The 7,388-nt window shown below is 37.8% G+C and overlaps 1 pseudogene; it reads left to right on the top strand.

Annotated features, from left to right (window-relative positions):
* Positions 1–6,194: 6,194 nt before the first annotated feature.
* Positions 6,195–7,388, top strand: part of LOC113774024 — a 44,811-nt pseudogene continuing 43,617 nt past the window's right edge.

The following is a 7,388-nucleotide window of genomic DNA, read 5'->3' as shown; positions in this document are numbered from 1 at the left end:
TCAAAAAATTCTCGGGTCAGTCCTCGATTTTTCGGGTCAGTCCCTCGATCAAAGGCATTTTCGGGTCAGTCCCTCGATCAAAAGCATTTTCGGGTCAGTTTTCCAGTCCCTCGATCAAAAGCATTTTCGGGTCAGTCCCTCGATCAAAAGCATTTTCGGGTCAGTCCCTCGATCAAAAGCATTTCGGGTCAGTCCTTCGATGCATTTTCGGGTCAGTCCTCGAATCAAAAAGCATTTTCGGTAGTCCCTCGATCAAAAGCATTTTCGGGTTCAGTCGACAAAGCATTTTCGTCAATCAAAAAGTATATTCGGGTCAGTCCTCGATCAAAAGCATTTTCGGGTCAGTCCCTCGATCAAAAGCTCATTCGGGTCAGTCCCTCGATCAAAAACATTTTCGGGTCAGTCCCTCGATCAAAAGCATTTTCGGGTCAGTCCCTCGATCAAAAGCTCATTCGGGTCAGTCCCACGATTCAAAAGCTCATTCGGGTCAGTCCCGCGATTAAAGCTTGTTCGGGCCAGTCCCATGATTTGAATTTCCTTCTCTAGTCAGTCCCAATTTTAAATTTCTGCTCGGGTCAGTCCCGTTTTAATTTCCTGTTCGGGTCAATTCCATTTTTTTTAAAAAAAAGTGTTAAAGAGGTCGATCCTCATTTCAGAAGCGTCCATTGCAGCCGAATAACACAGGTAAGTATTTGGTGTCTACTTCTTTGTCTCAAGTTTTTTCAAAACTCAGACAAAGAGGGGCAAACTGTAGACACCAAATTTTTGGTGTAATTTCTTTTACTTTTTATTCTCATTTTGTCGTGGTTGCTTTTGTGTTTTTTTAGTTTCTAGTTTCTATTTTAATTTTTAAGTTTTAACGTAGAAAAATCATGGAAAAAAAATTGTTCACAAAAATACGTTCAAATTTAATTTTTTGACATTTTGGTTTATTTTTAATTTATTTTGAAAAAGAAAAAAGAAGAAAAAATGATGAAAAATGAAAGAAAAGATCGAAAATGGTAATTTTGTTATTTTTAGTTTGTTTATTTCGATGTGTTTGTAATTAAAATTGTTGTTTTTATTATTATTTAGTTTTACTATTATTTTTGTTAAATAATTAAGATAAAAAAATAAAAAAAAACATCTCCATAACCACGGCACCACATCAATCACTCTACTTCACATTTCATTCCACAACCACAAGACACGATACCATTCCTTCATTTTCACTGACACAAACCACAAATGTTAATTCCTTCTCTGCACAAACAGCTCCTCGGACAGAAGCTTCAGCACCGCACCATTCAACCAATCAAAATGCACTACCAACACAACACTCAACCACTTCTACACTCAAAACCACGGAACCATCCCTCTTCCTTTTGATTCCGACACCGCAAACCACTGCACTTCATTTTTTCATCGTGAGGCATCCGAGAGCAAGGGAAAAAACGCGAGTTGAAATCTTCTGTCCGTTTTGTTCTGACCGTGAGCTGGAAGAAAGGCAGAGAGAAACCGTGAGCAAAACTTCAACCAGCTGCAACCGTTTCCAGCAACTCCAACATTCCACCTCCACCAGTTGAAGCCGCTACACCAAACCAGAACCAGCAAACCTGTCGCGTGCGTGAGAGCCGAAAGGGAGCAGAAATTTTTCAGATTTTCGTGTGTGGTCTTAGCTTGCTTTGAGGTAAATTATTCTGGACTAAAAATGGATAATCAGAGGTAGTTTAAGCCAGCCGTGACCTTGCATGTGTTAATTTGGGTAATTAGATGATGAAACCAAAGCTGTGGAAAATTTCTGTTTTGGTTAAAAACATTTCTGCCGAGGAGCTTGCTTGGAATTGTAGTTTTTATTTCTGACTTTATGCGACAATCTGAGTTGGATTAAGTGTCTAACTAATCAAAACCAAGAAGTTTAAGTCATCTAGTAATATGCATGTGAGGTTAGGCAGTCGGATGATGATATTAAGCCATTAGAAATTTCTGTTTTGGATGTTGATGTTCCAGCCGAGAGCTGAGATGAAAATGCAATTTTATTTCTGATTCCCTGTGATAATCTGAGCATGAAATGGAGCTGGACTAACTGGATTTTGGATGATTATTAGGATTAAGGCCTTGCATGATCATTTCATGAAGCCGGATGAAGAAATAAAAAGCTAAGGAAATTTTGTTTTGATGGAAAGTGACTGCCGAGAGGTTATCTTGCTAATGTAGCCTCATTCGGTTTAGTTTTTCTGTTTTGGAGCCTTAATCTTGATTAATTAGTAATGACAAGTTAATTAGGCCTGCATGTAGTTGACTAGTAAGTTTTAAAACAGGGGAATAAAAATTCAAAAGTGCAATCTGCCTTAAGGCAAGATCATCCGGACCAAACAGAAAAATTTCTGGAAATTTTGATGGTTATGGATATTATTTGAACTTGATTTCTGAGCTGGAAATATTCATATGCTAGCTTGATACGTGCATAAGGAATTTAAGAGTTTATAAGCATGTCCAAACCAGAAAATGAAATGAAAATAGAAAGCTCTTAACACAATGATTCAACCGAGGTAAATTCGGATTTAAGACCAACCAAGTGCTGGAAAATTTATGTGACTTGCCAAGGGAGTGAAACCAGAATTTGCAGTTGTTTCTGGAATTTTTCATTAGCAAATAATGCTTGGAAATGCATGAAAAATGTTGTTTTAAGTCTTGTATGACATTCAGTAGTAAACCATTTGAATTGTGGGCTCCTGTAATGGTTCTGTTTGTCTTTGCTAATGCGGTTGAGTGTGCTGCGGTTATGTTTACTTGCTTAGCCCTTTGCTTAGAAAGTTCAGGATGCCGAAATTTGAGCTTTCTTGTTATTGTGATTGGATGAAAAGAACTTCCTGTTTTCTTGGCATTTGGGTTTTGTGAGCAAGATAGTGATTTCAGTAATTGGTTTTATGCGTTTGTTGGTCAGCTTGAAATTTCTGGTTTCTTTGATAATTTTTGGGGCCAGCCGTGACCTCACTTGAGTAGAAAATTGATGGAATTTTGATGCCTATCTGCTGTTGGATGAAATGCCGAATTGAAAATTGTACGTGAAAGATGACCTTGCTGCGTTTTGTTTCTTTGCGTTTTTTCCCTTCTTACGGCAGCCCTCTATTTTGCTGTTTAAAGGGATATTTGATGATTTAATGTTTGGGTTGAAAGAGGTGGTCTGAAACTGCATGAACATGGCTCTAATGTCGGTTGTCTGGGTTTGATAAAGAAGACATCTCCTGCAAATTCATGAATGAATGAATGAATTCTGAAAGTTGTCATTTGATCCTTTAATATTTCCCCTTACTTTGATATGGCCCAAAATCTGGAAAATTGAACTAATTCTACCATTTTAAGTTTAATCCTCTGTTTGCATATTTTATGCGATTCTTTGGATAGAGTAATTCTTGATTTTAGGTCATAAATGTGGCTTAATAATCTTAGTTGATTTGTTTATATTGTTGGGCTTAGAGTTATGATTTAGGATTTGGATAATAATACTTGATTGGGTCTGTGCAAGTGATTCGGCTTGTTTTTACTTGGATTTTTGGCTTGGGCCTAAGGAATAAAAACCCACTCCTTTTGTTGGGTTTGCTGTGTTAAGAAATGAAGGCCAGCCCACATGTAGCCTCTGGGCTTTGCGGCAGGCTAAGGAGTTTTGGCCCAAACAAATAGAGAAAAGGGCCCAATGGCCTGTTAAGTCAAGTAGCCCAATGACGAAAGTTCATTCCAGTCCCCTGACTTTTGGATATTTTTACTGTGACCCTAGACATTTCCATTCCTTTCAATTGAGTCCCTGGTTTAATTGCAAATAGGCCCTTGAACTTTATTTTTCTTTAATGTTGGCCCCAAAATTTTGTCATTCTTTGCAATCAAGTCCTTTCTTCTCTTGACTTCTTAAATGTGGTTTGTTGACATGATTTAATTGATTTAAATTCATGTTTATTTTTATCCTTTGTGATTATTTGCCAAATAAATTGGTGCCTTGACCTTTTCTTTTATTTTGGAGGATGAATAAGTGACTTCACCCCATTAGGGCTCCAACTCAAGGAAGGTATAACTTCTTTTATCTTTTTTGTCTCTCCTATGTGAACCAACGTGCTACTTGAGAAATACATGTCTACTTCGCTTTCCTAACCTTTCTTTAATTTCTTTTATTTATGTCATTTACTTTTGCTTTTTATTTAAATTATTCTTTATGGGGTATGTGTACACCTCTTGGCTTGTAATAGTTAGGGATTTAATTATTTTTATTCCTTTTCCCCCTTTTAGATTGTAGTAGGGTCTCCCTAATGTAATAGATAGGGCTTGGAGGAGCATTCAATGAAGACCTGTCGAAGTCATGTGCCTAGCTAGCAAATGTAATAGTTAGGGTCTTAATTACCTTATGTGTCTTGCATGTCTATGTGCTATATGTTTAATCGTTTTCTTAGGTTTTGGCATTTAGATATGCATGCTAAGTGTTATGTGCTATGTGATTGACATGTCTACTCGCTTTCCATATCCTTGAATGAATGTGATGGATGAATGTACGTCACCACACTAGTCCAACGCTAGTTGTGGTTCATCTTTTTCACTAATCTAATGATAGTAGGATGTCATAGAAAGGGCTAGTCCAATGCTAGACCCAATAGGTTTTTTTTTTTTTTTTTTTTTTTTTTTTTTTTTCCTTTTTCATTAAGTGCATGATCACCACATATCACGCATTTTTCTTTAGTTTATCATTTGGCATGTTCCTCAAACACCTTCCCCTTCACATTAGGACTTGCATCTCATGCTAGTTATAGGATCCATTTGCCTGAGAAACCCCCTTGGGTAAGGGAAACGAGCGAGTGTGGCTACTCGATAGCCTTAGCACGCTAGCTTCGCCTTCTAATCAAAGGGAAAATCAAGTCACGATTTAGGTCTTCCCGTACCCAATTTGCATGAATTCCCTAGGCTCATGCATTCTCAATCCACTCTATCATTACACTTTCACTTTTGTCTCATTTGCACACATGCACCTTTTATCACCTTTACTTGCACACGAACACTTTTTTTGCCTTCACTTGCACACGAACACTTTTTATCTTCATTTGCACACGAACATTTTTATCTTCACTCGCACACGAGTACTTTCATCTACATTTGCACACCTTCACTCTTATCTTACTATTTTTATCATTTTTCTCACTTCACACAAACTCACACTTTCACATGGCATGCATTCCACTCATTTTTCACGTCATTTAGGTTTAGGTGTGACCTCTCCAAAAGGATCATTATTGGGCTTCACAATTAATGTGATTGACACCACTCAACCTTTGGAGAGAAATTTCCCCCAATCCCCCTAAGTCTAGGTTTTTGCATTCATATAGACATATCCAATACGCGATACATACTTTGGGTAGAAAATATAGGAAAATAAGGGTTAAATCACGCAACTAGCCTTGGTTAGGTCGAAGGGGTGCCTTGGATTTTTATCCTTGCCTTCCCCTTCGTCAAATGTGACCCCCGATCCCTCTTTTGGTTACGCAGACCCAAAGCTCTCAAAAAGGGTTTATTTATTTTTTATTCAAAAAACACTTTTTGGGTGACTTGGTACACCCTAACTCTATACCAAGTGGCGACTCCATTTTTTATTTCAAAAAACCCTTTTTGAACTTTATATGGCCAAACCGTCGCTTTATCAAGTCCCATGGCCTTTATTTTCATTTTGCACACGTTCACACCACACATACACATCACTCAATTTTGCACACGTTCACACCACACATACACATTACTTATGAATTAATCACATTGAACTAAGCAGAAGGAATGACTATGCAGTGAAATTAGGCCAGGTTGATACAGGATTTTATTACGTTTATTGGATTAATCATCTCACATGTTTCTAAGGGTGTTTAGATTACAAATTACTCAGAAATCTGAAATCTCTTACATTTCGTGAAGCATCTGTGAAAATGTGAAAGGCACCTCATCAAATTTCATATTCGCTGGCCAACTGCTGAATTAGCAGTTAGCAATTTGTCATTCCTTCAAATTTTCAGTGCGACGGCTGATCTTCTCCATCTGAGCATCTAGCTGTAAACAAATGCCAGTTTCTGTATTGTCATTGAGTTAATGGCAAAACTTCATCGGGCTTGTAAAGACTGGGGCTTCTTTCAGGTAACAAATCAAGAGAATCCATCACATATAGAATCCTAATTGTACTACTTGTAATGATGACAGAGGACTTCTTTAAGCTGCCATTACACCCATGGTTCAAAGTCGTGGTAGCGGTTGCAGTCACGATCCGGATCGTTCTACATCGATCTCGACATATCGGTCACGGTCTCGACGAAACGCGAATTTTTGAAATATTTAATAATCTAAAATTACAAAAAATATGATAAACAAAAATAATTAAAAAAATTAGTAAAAATAATAAAAATTCGAGTTAACTTGAGATGACTCGGAGTAATTCGGTCGGCCTATGCACAACTACCAAATGATGTTGAAGGATATGGTCAAATATTTGTGGCATCAGAGGATACGGTCAAAAGCTTGACTGGGGGGACATGCTCTTCCTCCGTGCATTGCCAGTTTCTCAGAGAAATATGAGATTCTGGCCTACGACTCCAATATCTTTCAAGTAGACAATGGATAATACACAGCATCACAATCTTTTCCCACTTCTCTATGCTAATTTGCAAATTTCTGATGATGACAGAGCAACCATGGATGAATACTCACTTCAAATGCACAAGGTTTGCATCACCCTGTTTAAACTTATGGGGGCGAATCTTGGTGTAGACCCAGACAAATTATGCAGCATCTATCAAGATGGCATACAAGGAATAAGAATGAATTACTATCCACCTTGCCAGCAAGCAGACAAAGTTATTGGCCTGACTCCGCACTCTGATGCAACAAGACTGACCTTATTAGTTCAGGTCAATGATGTTCAAGGCCTGCAAATCAAGAAAAGCGATACATGGGTGCCTATTAAACCCATTCCTGGAGCAATCATCATCAATATCGGTGATATTATGGAGTAAATGACCACCAAAACCAAATTCCTACTTACTGAGCATCTACAGGTATCATTGAGTTGATGTGCTTCGATGATTTGTGCAGAGAATGAGCAATGAGGAATATAGCAGCATTGAGCATAGAGCTATCGTGGATTTCCACAAAGAAAGACTTTCAATTGCTGCATTACACGGAACAAATTTCACAGCAAAAGTTGGCCCTCTAGCAGATCTTGTCAAAGAAATTGGAGCACAATACAAGACAACAGAAACTGAAAGCCTTCTCAGACTGTATCTAAGCAGCTAACTGGATGGCAAAAGCTTACTGGATCACATGAGGATAAACAAGAGAAAGAATCAGCACATTTTCACTTGCAGTACTACTGTTTTTTTTTTTTTTTTTTT

This window comes from Coffea eugenioides, chromosome 6 (genome assembly GCF_003713205.1).
Source record: "Coffea eugenioides isolate CCC68of chromosome 6, Ceug_1.0, whole genome shotgun sequence".
NCBI classification, from domain to species: domain Eukaryota; kingdom Viridiplantae; phylum Streptophyta; class Magnoliopsida; order Gentianales; family Rubiaceae; genus Coffea; species Coffea eugenioides.
The sequence above is the reverse complement of the archived record's forward strand: the minus strand, read 5'-3'. Positions and strand labels throughout refer to the sequence as shown.